We start from the raw sequence: 15,582 nt of genomic DNA on the forward strand, positions 1-15,582 counted from the left end.
AATGTGTTTTTAAAGAAGGTAGGTTAGACCAAACACAAATAATAGTATTAACATTTTTTAAAGAAGGTAGGTTAGACCCAGCACACATGATAGTATTAACATTTTTGTTGTGGTTAGTAATTGAAAACAATCGTACACAAAGGAATCAAGCACTTACAAATGCCAAGTAACTCCAAATTACTTATAAATTGGGCAAATGGAAAGTGTCAAATCACAAAGCTAACTCTGAACCCTAGTATAGATAGAATTGACATACAAAATCTCTTTAATTTTAATTCATATTTTCAAGAAATTCAATAACCAACCTAAATCCATCTTTACTCCGAATTTATGAAGTACTTATAGGGATCAAATAGTATAGATAGAATTGACATACAAAATCTCTTTAATTTTAATTCATATTTTCAAGAATTTCAATAACCAACCTAAATGCATCTTAGCTCCGAATTTATGAAGTAATTATAGGGATCAAATAGTATAGATAGAATTGACATACAAAATCTCTTTTATTTTAATTCATATTTTCAAGAAATTCGGTAACCAACCTAAATCCATCTTAACTCTGAATTTATGAAGTACTTATAGGGATCAAATCTGGCAAATTGTGAACTTTTCCTTAAGTTTTGCATTCAAAAAAAGTTTGCACCTTGAGAGATTTAATCTCTCTGGGTACCATTGGTTATATTTATTTTTATTTGACCTAGTCAAAATGTTTACATTACACTATTTCTTCTATATTGGATTGGAGAGCGCCTCAAAAAACAAACTCGATTAAAGTTTCCTCTCTTCTTGCAAAAAAAATCTCAATAATACAAAAATATAAAAGAGTTCAATAATAAAAGGGAACAAATATATTATCTAATTTTCTCATTTTTGAGTTGATGTAGATAATGACTGTAACATAAAAGGTTTTGATGGGATAATACCCTAAATGCATATTAGGACTGGGATGTAATATGAAGAAAGTGATGATAAACTTCTTAAAAATGTTAGAATTTGATTTTTTGGCAAAAATGTAATAGGAGAAGATTTAATAGTATATAAGTGATTTTTTTCATTTTAACATTAGAAAATAATGAAACTTGGGCAATATACATTTTGGTTTTTTCCAAATATTAAATGTTATATTATTTAGGAAAAAAAAATTGTTAATTTTTGGTTTTTTTATTGAATTGGAGAAAAACAAAAACATTAAAACATAATTTTGTATTAAAAAATAATATTCATGATATATATATATATAGAGTATTTTGTGTTTTTTATTTCACAGACATAAACATAAACATAATTTAAATTATTTCTAATACATAAAAATAAAATAGTAATAAGAATGACATAGTTTAATTAATAGATAAAATATTTTTTTTCCCTTAAGATTATGATTTGTGATTTATTAAATAATACAATTAAAACAATATTCATTAAAGAGATGACGCAAATAAATCATTAAAAAGAATTGAAATGCCTCACTATCACTTTTACTCCACCGAAAAACAATATTAATTTATTCCCAAAAAAAATCCAAAAGTCAAAATGTAAGGGTTAACAAACTCTGATCCTTGATTATGTCACCTTGTGTGCAATTTTGTAGTTATTTGTGCCGTGTATGAAAGCGAGCGTGCAGAAATTAGCGAGTTGGGCCAACACGCTTTAGCTGTTGTCATTTCAGTACTGTGACTTTGTGAAAAAAACCACTAATGTTGATGTTTCTGCAATTAATATTTCAACTTTATTGAACGTGTAATAGTTTTATGTAAAGTTCCCAGCTGTACGTGATTAAGAATCAAATCCATGATAGTTCACATGTCAAATTCTTTATTGAACCTGAAAATCTCAAAGTTGTTGCACTGCAAAATAATGTTGTCACATCAAAATTGGTGCTTTGGTTGGGCATATGCCAATCCATGTTATACACTCTGCTGTCTAACCATATTTTACAGTTGTTATCAGTATAAACATTTTTGTATTTTGTATTTTATAGTATGTTTAGGTGTTTTTCATTTGTCAAATTGTTTGTAATTTTTTAGATTTGATATGTGGCTTGAGGGTCACACTAGCTTTTAATTGACTAGATTTTTTAGCATGTCTCTTCCCCCTAGCACAAGGCACAAGCACCTTCTCTGAGGTTTGATTGTGGGTCGCCTTGTTGACTAGACCCATCCTCAACTAATGGGATTTGACACATAATGTTTAGGTTAATAATATATATTAAAATGTTCATTTTGAAATCTAAATTTGTGGAGGATAAATATTATATTATGGTTTAGTATTTAATATGATGTGATTTCGGATTTTTTGGAAAAAAAAAATTATTAGTGGTTTTTTTTTAAGTTTAGCAGAACTACATTTTCATCATCTCCAATATATCACCATGATAGGGGTGAGGAATTGAACCAATGAGTTCACATCAAAAAATGCCTTACTTAATTCTGATTAGAAAATGAGATATTTTATAGTTAATTAAGATATTTTATTCAGTTAATTAATTTGTAAATAATAATATATTAAAAATTAAATTTAAATAAAAAAGAGAAGACTACTAATAATTTTTCCATATGTTCAATTTCAATTTAATTAACTAAAATATAATTTTAAAAATTTTAATCTATAATTTAATTTAATAAAAAAATAAAAAAACAATAAATACAAAATCAGATTTGATTTTAACCTAAATAGTTTGGTGAACAATTCCTTTAGATAGTTAAATAATTAATAACATTTATGAAAAATAATACTGACATCTCATCTTTCTAAATATCCATTCTCCAAAAACAAATTTATAATATACCCATAATAAATTAAACTAATTTCAATATATTGTTTTTCTTAATATTAATAAATTAAATAATTTTGTAAAATTATTAATAACCACACTAATATTATAAATGTGTTGATAAATAGATAAATTTATATTTAATTATTATTATTAGATTTAGGTTAGGTAATTGGAAAAAGAACTATAACAACTTAATGCATAAGGTACTATAAGACTCTTTTCTTCATCCTTATAAACAAAAATAATTTTAATACCTTATTTTATAAATATTATAAAAGTACAATTTTATATTTAAATTTATATTTTTTATATCATTACTTCATATTTAATTTGTTAATTTTTAAAATATATAAAATTATTAAGTAAAAAATATTTATTATTTTATTATTTTAACCAACCTAAAATTAATTTTTTTTTTACCATCTAAATTAATTTCTAAATTTTATTACTATTTTTGTAATTTATAATAATAATATCTAAAATATAATTTAATAATAAATAAAATACAATAATTTAAACTAAATTTTCAATAAAGAAGACAAAAATTAAATATAAACCAACCTTGTAATAATCTAAATAAGTTTAAGTTTCACCTTACAATGATCCTAATATTTATCTTGCTTATCAAATGGAAAATTGATGATGGTCATTTGTCTGTTACTTTAGGGTTTTATGTAAATTTTCAAACTTCTATTTTCTGTATTGTTATATGCATTTTTTTATAACAATGGGGAGGTAAGGTTTAATATAATTATGCTTAGAAAAAGAAAACACAATAGCTGAGTACAATATGAAATTTATGACAACTATGTCCAAGTAAACAATATCTCTACTTTAATGTTTCTCAATATTCTTTTTTGTGCCTATAAAAATCTCATTTACAACATATTTACTTTAATGTTTCTCAATATTCTTTTTTGTATCTATAAGAATGTCATTTACAACATATCCACAAAAAAGCACCAAAATATAAATATTGTAATTAAATAAAATATTAAACTTAACATAATTGTAAATCACTCATTAAACTTTATGAAAAACCACTTAAACATTTAAACATCAAATTAAAATTTCAAAATATGTTTACTCAAAATTTTCTATCCACCTCAAATACATTTAAAAACCAAAAAAACCCTTTTCAAATTCCAAGCCACCAATAACAATTACCTTGGCCCCGTCCTGTAAAAGCAATGCAATCACTTTTCTAAGTAAATTTCAGCTTGGTCACTCATGTTTAGCTTTACAAGACAACCACTTTCAAGGAAGGACATTATACACCAAAGCCAACACATTGTCAAAAGTTGGTGCTAACCATTCAACACTAATTATGTACCATGCTCTAAAACTCACATCCCCAAGTGATATATGGAAAAACAAAGGTCTACTTTTGTGTTAAATGTTCTAACACTAACTATGTACCACACTTTAAAACCCCCATCCCAAAGTGACAAATGGAAAAAATCAAAGGTTTACAACTTTATTAATCATCTATGTTTCTAACCACCATTCAACATTAATTAGTGCCATTCTTTAAAACCCACATCCCAAAGTTGGTAACCACTCATAACACTAGTTTTGTACCACACCCTAAAACCCACATCTCATACCAATAGTGACATAGGGAAAAACAAAGGCTTGCCAGTGCATTAACTAATGTATTATTTAATAACATGACGGATTATTTTTATTTTATGCGAATATTATTAAGTTGTTTTTTTCTTTTGTTTATATTATTAAGTGGAATATTGAAAAAATATTTATATTATAAAAAATATTTAAAATATAAATATTAAGTATTTTTAATTAGTAATGGGTATGTTTAGTGGGTATTTATAATTTTTGTCGGGCACTTTTGTGATAGTTGCTGGGAAAAAAAAATTAGTTGGATTGATGTGGTTCAGATTTAAAAATTAGTTATGTTATTAGATTGATGTGATTTAGATATTAAATTAAGCATAATTTTTAAAAGTGATTTTTATGAATTAAATATTTTTTTAGATTTTAATTAAAAATTCTAAAATATAAAATAGCTATTTTACTTATAAATTTAGTATTGGTAAGGTTATCTTATGATTATGTCTAAGAATAACACTTAAATATTTATGAGTGTTGTAATAACATTTGATTATTATCTATCTAAAGTCTGTGGACAAAAAATTACACATAATAATTAGAAAAAGCCAAATAAATATTTTAAAATAATATTAATATTTAAAAAATTATTACAAACCCCAAAAATATAATATAACCACTGATATCAACTTCATATCACCTACTCTCGTACAAAAAATAATAATTGATATTTAAAAAAAATATACCTTTACTTAAAAATATACTTCTACTTTTGTTTTTAATTAATATTTTTATTTATAAAAAATAAAATAATTTATTTAATATTTCATATAATTTTAATTTTAATAATTCATTTTTTAACTAAATTTTTTATATCTATCATGCATTCAATTATATATTTTTAATAACCACTTTTACATAAAAGCTCCAGAAACTTTCCTAATTGAATCATCACCATTTAACCCCACAAACTTTCCGAGTTGAATCATCACCATTTAACCCCACCTAAATCGCTCTGTATTTAGCTCCAAAATCTTTCCCATTGTAATCATCACCATTTAACCCCCACATAAGATTCACAATCTCTCCATGTTAAGCAATAATGTTATCATTTTAATTAATTTTTAATTGTTTTGCTAAAGGGATCCTATGTCAAATGTCAAAAGGTTGGTATCACTAAATGCATTGACCTATTGGAAATAGTGGACTCTCTTGCCATCTAGGTATCTCTTTGCATCAAAGATGTTTTTAGTGGGCACTCCTACCATCTAGGCATCTCTCTACATCAGGGGTGTTTTTCTTGTTTTCTTTTCATTGATGTGGGCTTCAATGTAGAATGCTTATTTCTTACTTTAATCCATACAAATAATTTTAGTGGAAAATTTTGATTTGGAATATTTGTGATAAATTTTAGTTTGGAATATTTATTTTAATAATTATCATGATTTTTAATATTTTATTGTTTTTAGAAAAAGTATCAATTTATAAGAAGTAAATGTAATTTGGTAATTAAATCTTAATATAGCACTAATTCCTAAACCACACCATTAAATATATAGTTTAACCAATTAAATAATAATGAAAATTATAAAAAAAATTTAATTTATTTAAAATTTTATTTTTAATAATAAGTTAGTTGGGTAGAGGTAGAAGGGTTATTTTTAATTTTATAGAAAAATTTAAATTAAGTACACTTGAGGGTTAGGTAATTATGCAAATAATATGATAAAGGCATATGGATTGCTAAGAAGGGTTTCTTATCGCCAAAGAGGTAAACATCAAAGATTTGGTGGTGTTTGAAGATTCAAAGTTGAATGTCAATCCCCTTGTTCATTTATCTTTGCCTAAGGATTGCAAGTTGCAAAGCATTATTGATTGAATCAGGAATCTGAAACTAGCCTTCTCTATTATTAGATTCTTTCATTTGTTGAGAATGGACAATTCTGCTATAGATGATCTCACCAATAAAGGTGTAAACTTGGACATATGAGTCCTAATGAAAAATATTATTCCTTCCCTCGCAACTATTCCTTAACAATGGGTCTATTATGCAGTGTAAATTTTGTCTGTATCTACAGGTCTTTTGGAGAATCTACACCTCCAAAGACCCTGCATCCTTTAGGATAGTAAAATGACTAATAGATATTGAGAATAAATTGGCCTCAAAATATTTTCATTATACTCACATGTTGTGTAGGTTGTGATCTAGGTGCAATTTTGATTTAGTGCAATATTCTTATCATGGTTAATAACAATAATAATAATAAAGTTAGTTTATTAAAATAATAAAATTTCGATTAAAAAAATTGAAAATAGATAATGATTATATTTTAAGTATAATGAATAAAAAGTTATTAAAGAGACATAATGTAGATGTAATCATGTAAATTTTTAAATTGTAAATTACTCTTATTATATAAATCAGATGCGGATTTACTTAACCACAAAAATAGATATTTCTAAACATTCAACAATTATAGGTATAATTAAAAATAAATAATTAAACCATAAACATAATACAAAAAAAAATTAAACCCTCAAATTATATTTTCCTTTAAATAGTGCAAGCTTATAATAAACTGCATTAAGTAAGAGTTGTACTTTACACACAAAAATCAAATTTATAGACCTACTGAGATGAATTCGTTTGCTAGTGTGTACAACTCCTCTCTTATGCTCTTAGCTCAATTAATCTCCTTTGATCTCTTGAGTCTTCTTGGTGTTCAAAAATGTGTGTACAATAGCTGTCATTTTCTACATCTAAACCCCAAGGTCGCTTTATGTACACTTCTTCCTCAATGATCTCATTAAGGAGTTTTTTCTTCACATTTGTATGATGTGTAATATACTTGGTGACTAGAGAAAAATTATCCTCATAGTATACTCCCTCTTTCTAGGAGAGCCCTCTCGTTACAAACCTTACTTTGAACTTCTGAATCTTGACATCTGCAACATGTTTGATCCTGTAGAGCTGCTTGGAACTCACAACTGATTTCCCCTTTAGTCTTGACACTATATCCCAAACATCATTCTTCATGATGGAGGTGTGTTCCTCCACCATGGAATCATGTCATACATGTTGGTTTGTTTCCTCCTAAAAAGCTTAAGGATCAAAATCATTGATGTTTCTCATCAATGCCATGTAAGTAGAAAACTTCTTCAAAGGCTTCCTCTCCCTAAATGTGTTCCTACATACTCCTAAGAATCCTTCAATGTCTATGTGAACCATTGAGGTATCCTAATAGAACTAGAAGGGACCAATGTCTCCTCCACCTTATGTGAAGATTATCATCTTGAACTGAAACATTTTGGTGACTTTCATGACCATGGCTCAACCTTTGGAGTTTCCTGCTCCTCATCCTCTATCACTAGGATAGCATCATGTGACCTCCTGGATGTGAAATCTTCCTTAAACTTTACATCTTTGCTCATTATTATCTTCCTCTCCTTTGAAATATAGACCCTATAGGATTTTTAAGTATCACTATCTCCCATAAATAAACCCTTCCTATTAGAGGGATCCAACTTGATCCTCTTTTTTGTTGATACATGGATATAAACTAGACAACCAAAAATGTGGAATTAATTACCTTTGGCTTCACACTAGTGAATTCCTCCTCTGATGTCTTTTCCCCCAAGATCTTGTAAGCACACTTATTCTTGATGCATATTGTTGTGTTGCATGCCTTTGCCCGAAGAAACATGGACACGTCTTGGTCATGGATCATGGCCATAGAAACTCCTGCGATGGATCAATTCTTATGGATTTATAGGTGAAGTCACAATATCCATGATGATATCCTTTAGATCATTTTCTTCCAATACTAATGTTACCTTGGATTTCCAGGATAAGTAACTGAAGACACCATCTAATCTGCCCTCAAATTTGGGGCTTGCTACTGCCATCGTTGATCTATTTTACAAACTTCCCAGATCTAAAGTAAAACAAAATATTAACCCCGTAAAAGTGCTTAGTCATTCAAGCAACAATAATGAAAACCTCTAATTATTGGTCCATCATTTTGGTAGTTAATCTACTACCATAAATCCTTGAGGATCTCGGCCAAAGACTATGATGCTTTGATACCATGTAAATTTTTAAACCATAGAGGAATGGTGTCATATGTTTCTCTTAATTAAAAGAATCATAACTGAACTTATATAATCATGAAAATAAATATTTCTAAACATGCAACAATCACACATATAGCTAAAAATGAATATTGGAAGCATAAACACAATACACCAATAATTACACACTCAATCAACTCTTCATTTAAATATTTGAATCTTATAGTGAAGCCTCCACAAGCTATCAAACTAAGGATCATGCAATATACATAAAACATTAATTTTCACTTTACTATGATGAATCTTCCTACTGGAAAATTGAGAATCTACTTGCTTCTCAACCTCAGCCCCTCTCTAGTGCTTTAGATCTTCTAAATTTATCTCTCTTGATTGAGTCTTCCTTGTCTACAAAAATGTTTGTGCACCACTTAGCCCATCTTGTCCTACTGGACAAGTGAGATAACCAATCTCCTCAATTTGAGCAACTAATCTCCCCTATCTTAGCAACTAATGTCAATTACTCTCCTTAATATTAGCAACCACCTAATCTCAACAATGAGTTGTACAACCAAGATTTCATCAAATCCAACTCACTAATATTCCAAAAATCTATAGAATATCTCATTTAGATTTTTAAGATTTAAGAGATATAAGATAATTAAACGTTCACTTTTATTTGATAAGTGAAAATATGAGATGTTATTATTTTTCACCTTTAATAAGTGATCACTAAAATGATCTCAAATTACTTCTCACACATTCACACTTCACCTCGACAAGATGTTTCAATTGGAGCTACACTTCTCAACAAAATAAACTAATAACATATAAAGTAAATATACACGAGAAACGATTACATTACAACTTACATGTTTTTTAGCATGTAGATTTTCACAGTTAGCAGTAAAATGACGAAAACTTTTAGAATACTGTGTAAGATTATTGAGGGGTCCCACGCTTAGGGTGAATGCTTCACCCAAGGTTCAAATGATGATATGACGAGTGCTAGACCACATATAAATAAAGAAAATGACTGTTTAAAAAGGAAATGAGATTGAGATTGATGAAGATTTAAAATATTAAAATAAAAATTTAATTAAAAAAATTATTTTGGAAAGAAATGAACGTTAAGGTCGTTATATATTATAAACTAATGATTAAATAACAATAAATATAATTTAAGAAAGGGGAAAGTATGAGCTTAAGTTTAATCAATTAAAAAGCATTGACTAAAAAAAGGAATTAATTAAATTATGATTAATAAATTGTTTAAAAAGATAGAAGGATAAAATAAAAATAATACATTGAAATAAACATGAAAAAAATAAAAACAAATTTAAAATTAAAAAAAAAAATTTCTTTAGCCCATGTGTTTTTTTCTTACGACACTCTTCTTTAATGTGGCTTATTTAAAGGCTAATAATTACCTATATCCACCTTAACCAGTGATCTACCAAGCACTAAGAGGGATCAAATTAATTATCAACTCAAATTAAAAAAAAAAAGGACAACTCCTCTTCAAAATTAATTATTGTGCCTGGAGATGCTCTATAGCCCAGTATAGCAACAATGTTGTGAAACACGATTTAATGTTGTCATTTAAAATAAAATTAAAAATTAAAAATAGTAGTTATTTAATAAAATAATAAAATAATTTGGGATCCACACTTGAAATTTTTGGTTGAACATTTTTTCTTGGATAATCTTATATGTATTTTAAGGTTTTTGATAATTTCATGGTTTTAGGTGATGCCTCGGGGTTTTATAGTTATCCTTTTCTATGGGTTTAAGCAATTTGCTAATTATGTGCATGCCTTGGCATGAATTATTTGGAGATAAATGGATATTGTAGCTTCTATAATGAGTAATGTTATGAAATCAATATTTTTTTATGAGCTCAGCCCACGTGACCGCTCACTCCGATGCCTACGGGGGAACTACGTGGCAACTTGCAATAATGAACTGTAGATTATTTGGTATACGAGTTGATTCACCGGCAATTGGATTTATGGTCGCTTCAATTATTCCATGTACTGGCACCAGTGATTGGTACCTACGACTCCCGTTAACTGCCAACTGTCCTCCCTCGGTCTTCACGATCCGCCTAGGTATGTGCGATCAAACCCTCACTGTGGTCATTTGGCTTGTGTCTTTGTTGGGTTCTGTAAGCTCTGTGTATTCGATGTCTTCTGGAGGTTTCGACTTGGGTTTATGCTGCTCGTTCCCTGACTCGGAATACTGACCGGACATTTCCCTCCTCGTCTGCTTACAATGTTGGTCCGGTAAGGTCTGTTCTTACTTGCTCTGTTCTTGTTTTTGGCGGGTTATTGGTTATCCACGGTCTGCATTTGCATTTTTGCACTTCTTGTAAATGACTGTATGAATGTTTGTGGTTTCGTTCTTTTTGTCACTGCATTCGACTATTGACTAGACTGCTCCAGATGTTCGTTCTCCGGCTCCGGTTCCTGGTTATCCTTTCTGGTTCGTGGCAGGTTATGGTGTCAACTCCTTCCGGCGCCTTCGTCCATCCACCAGGTAAATTCTCTGATTCTATGCTATCAATATATGCTTTCTCCTTACTCAGATAACTAACGTCTCGGCTCCTTCATGAGAAGGGCAGTCTGGTATAGTTTTTCCGGCCACAGCTCGCCAACGTCAGGTAAGCGCTTTGGGGTTCTGTTTTGTTACCACCTGTTAGACATTTATTTCTCCTTGCATGCTTTTCCCTGTGTTTGTGACATTGTGCTATTGGTTGCAGGGTCCGATTCCTCGGAAGGATTGGAGCCCGACGACTTGGTTGGCGATTCAAAATAATTCCACACCCGGTAGCTCGGTTGCCTCAGTTTGTCATGGGTAGCAACATTCCTCTGTTCTAGTTGCTGTTGTTTGTTCCTTTCTCGAATGGATGTGTCGATGGCTTGTTGTGTTCCCGTCGGTGGCAGTCTTGGATGTTGAACATACAGTTTTGATTTCACTGTCTCGTTCCTTGTAGTGGCGTTGTGGGTTTCCAAACCCTTGTCATATCTTATCCGATTTTTTTTTTAAGGAATTTATTTTCTTTAACACGACACTGTAACTATTGAATGTTCTTATTTCGACTGATATATCTATGAAATGAATGTGCAGTGATTTTCTTTTGTTTCCTTTATGTATACGTTTAGATGTAAAGGATTGTGAATATTCGTCGGGGTTCATACCTGGCAGTGTTTGAATTTTGATTTCCCGTTTGTGAATTATGTGTTCGATCGGCGTTGTTATTTCTATATATGGGTCTTCTCGTGAACTGGAAAAAAATTCTTTAGTCCCTCGTCTTGGGTTCATTCAAGTGCTCTCCAACCTCAGTTCTCTTTCTTGGACCAACGTGCTTTTGTTCTTGTATGTGACCACATGCCTGTAAATTTATCATGCACAGAAACTATAAAATGCACATAAAAGAAACTGGGTGCGATATGGTATAACAGTTCAACTGTTTAGGGACGCTAAGGAGGTTAGAATACACAAAATAATTTTTGTAAAAACAATTTCTCTATTTCCCAGAATATCGAAGAAGAAGAAGCTATGATGTTTTTGTCCATTTTTTAACCACTGTTAGATGGTTAGCAGTTTCTTTCCAACTGCTGTCGGTTATGTTTTGAGTAGTTACATCAGTTTTGTTCCGAACTGTTTCTTTGTCGTAGTTACATCAGTTTTGTTCCGAACTGTTTCTTTGTCGTTAGTCATTAACACATGGACAAAAATTGACTGTCTTAAAATCCTAATCCTAAATAATTAACATTCCTATTAACATTTCTACTGTTCCTAATTACTGTTCAGTTACTTGACTCTTACAGCTTAATTAAATAAAAGACAAAAAATAAAACAACCACATTATCATTGCAGTGAATTTACTCCTTCGTTCCCTTCAGAGACCATTCCGCCTTTATTTTGTCTTTGTCCTGTCAGCCAGATGCTCCTACATCAGGCTCCCGGGGTAAGAGAAAATCATGGCTCCGTTCCATGAGCTCCTCCACCGAATAGCCAGCCTTCTGTATCTGCGCCGCGTCGAGCCACGAACTGTCCTCAATTGGACGGTTTTTCCACTTGACGAGATATCGCAGATATTCCTTCCTGCGTGTCTTCTTGGCTACCTGGGTATCGAGAATTCCCTCAATCTCATGGGGTTGAACCATAGGCATATGCCTCATCCAAGAACTGTCCTCAACTTGGGTGTCCCATTCTGGCCGTACCACATTGTCGTCCTCTGCGTGGGCAGTATATGGGAACAGGTCCGCCACATTGAAAATAGGTGATATGCCTATGTCAGGTGGCAGCTGAATTTCATAAGCGTTGGCTGAGAACTTACGCAAAATCTTGCAGGGACCAATCTTTTTAAATTTCAACTTATTATATGTGCCCTTAGGAAATCGTTCTTTGCGCAAGTGTGCAAGGACCTCATCTCCAACATCAAATTGGACTTCCCTCCGCCTTGAATCTGCTTGCTGCTTATATTTCTGTACGCTGTCCTGCAACTTTAATTTTACCCGTTCGTGTAGTTCACTCATCGCTTCGGCAAAATCTTCGCCATCCGCACTTCTCCGCTCCAATTTCCCCAAATCTCGCAGTTCATGTATCCCCCGAGGATGCATGTTGTACAAGATTTGAAATGGGTTGTGTCCGGTGCTACGATTTGGCGAATCGTTATAAGCGAATTCTGCCTGAGCGAGAGCACGATCCCATAACCGTGAATTTTCCCCAGTCAAACTCCGTAATAAATTTCCCAAACTCCTGTTCACTACTTCCGTTTGTCCATCAGTCTGCGGATGATACGCAGAACTGAAATTCAATTGCGTGCCCAACTTTTTCCACAGGGTACGCCAAAAGTGTCCTGTGAATTTTACGTCCCTGTCAGAAACAATAGATCTGGGTAGGCCGTGTAATCTAACAATCTCTGTGAAAAACAGGTGAGCTACATACGTGGCATCACTAGTTTTTCGGCAAGGGATGAAATGCGCCATCTTTGAAAACCTGTCTACCACCACCATCACTGAATCGTACCCTCGCTGCGTTCTAGGTAGTCCTAAGACAAAGTCAATGCTGACTGAGTCCCATGGCCTGCTTGGAACAGGTAGTGGTGTGTAAAGTCCATTATTTTGGCTGTGTCCCTTTGCTAGCTGGCATACTTTACACCGGTTCACATACCGCTGTACATCCCTGCGGATTCTAGGCCAGTAATAAAAATGTCCGAGCTGCTCCAAAGTTTTGTCTATGCCGAAATGACTGGCTAGACCCCCGCTATGTTTCTCCTGTATGATATTTTCCCTCATCGAACAGTCCGGGATACACAACTGTCCACCTCTGAATAATAGTCCTTCTTGAAAATTTTAATCCAACCACGGACTTGTATTTCTCAGCACAGAATTTTGGTAGGCTTCAAAGGCTTCCTTGAAGTCCGTGTCGGCCTGATACAAATCTTTTAGATGTTCGAATCCCATCACCTGTATTGTACTTTCCTGTAAGAGCAAAGCTCTTCTGCTCAAGGCATCTGCCACTTTATTGGCTTGCCCACTGATGTGTTTTAACATGAAATTGAAACTCTGCAGATATTCTACCCATTTGGCGTGTTTATGGTTTAATTTGTGCTGTTGCATTACATATTGCAGTGCTAAATTATAAGAGAATAACACAAACTCGTTGCCCAACAGGTAGTGTCTCCAATGCTTTAAAGCTTGGACCACGACATAAAATTCCTTGTCATATGAGGAGTATTTCTGCATGCTTTCATTCAATTTCTCACTAAAGAATGCCATTGGTCTATCTTCCTGATTGAGCACAACGCCAATAGCTGTCCCACTTGCATCACATCGTACCTGGAAAAGCTTGTTAAAATTTGGCAGCCTTAAAATTGGCCTCTCTGTAATCTTCTGCTTCAAAAGCTGAAAGCTGTCTTCCGTTGCTCTGGTCCAACAAAAAGGTTGACTGGCCTTTTTGATGGTGTCTAGCATTGATGCGCAGATTTCACTGAAATTTCTAATAAACTTTCGATAAAAACTCGCCAATCCGTGAAAGCTACGTACCTCAAACAAGCTCTTTGGTGACGGCCAGTTGATGATTGTTGCGATCTTTTCTGGATCCATCTTTAATTCATTTTCTGCGACTACAAACCCCAAATAAACCAGTTCCTTGTGCAGGAAAGTACACTTTTTAAAGTTTATCAGTAGTTTGTTCTATTGCAACTTCTCTAGCACTCTTTGAACATGCTAAAGGTGCTCTCCCTTCGTTCTGCTAAAAATCAAAATATCGTCAAGATAGACTATCACAAACTTGCCAACAAATTCTTTTAACATCTCATTCAGCAACCTCATAAAAGTACTAGGAGCGTTGCTCAAACCGAACGGCATGACTAGCCACTCGTACAGCCCTTCGTTGGTTTTGAAGGCTGTTTTCCACTCATCTCCCTCTCTGATCCTGATCTGATGATATCCACTCTTCAAATCAATCTTCGTGAAATAAGCTGCTCCGCTGAGACAATCCATTATATCGTCCATTCTGGGTAAGGGAAACCTGTACCGAATGGTGATTTTATTAATAGCTCGCGAATCCGTACACATCCGCCATTCTCCACCCTTCTTAGGTGCGAGTACTGTTGGTACTGCACAAGGGCTCAAGCTTTCTCTGATCAGCCCCTTATCCAGCAGCTCTTGTACCTGTTTACGAATCTCTTCATTATCTTTTGGGCTCATTCGATACGCTGCTTTATTTGGTAGGCTTGCTCCGGGTATGAAATCGATATGATGGCTGATGCTCCTTTTGGGAGGCAACTTGTCCGGTAAGTCATCAACTACAATGTCTTTAAATTCTTCTAACATCTTCTGAATCTCTGTAGGCAATTCAGACATTTCTGTGTTCAGCAACACAGTCTTAGTTTTCCTCACGACCGCATAATTCACTTCGTTTTCCTCAATCTGTTTAATAAACTGCTTTCCTCCCACCAATAATGCCTTTGTTCCACTTGCTTCTGTTGTATCCTCTTCTTTGATGGGTACAAGTGTATGCTTGACGCCATCTTTCACAAATTTATAGCAATTCGTCTTTCCATCGTGCATCACCTTCCGATCATACTGCCACGGTCTTCCCAGCAGTATATGGCACACATCCATTGGCATGATATCACAGACAACCTTGTC

The sequence above is a fragment of the Pinus tabuliformis genome, chromosome 3_2, assembly GCF_031772625.1.
Source record: "Pinus tabuliformis cultivar Carrire ecotype Pingquan chromosome 3_2, CPIR1, whole genome shotgun sequence".
Classification (NCBI taxonomy): Eukaryota; Viridiplantae; Streptophyta; class Pinopsida; order Pinales; family Pinaceae; genus Pinus; species Pinus tabuliformis.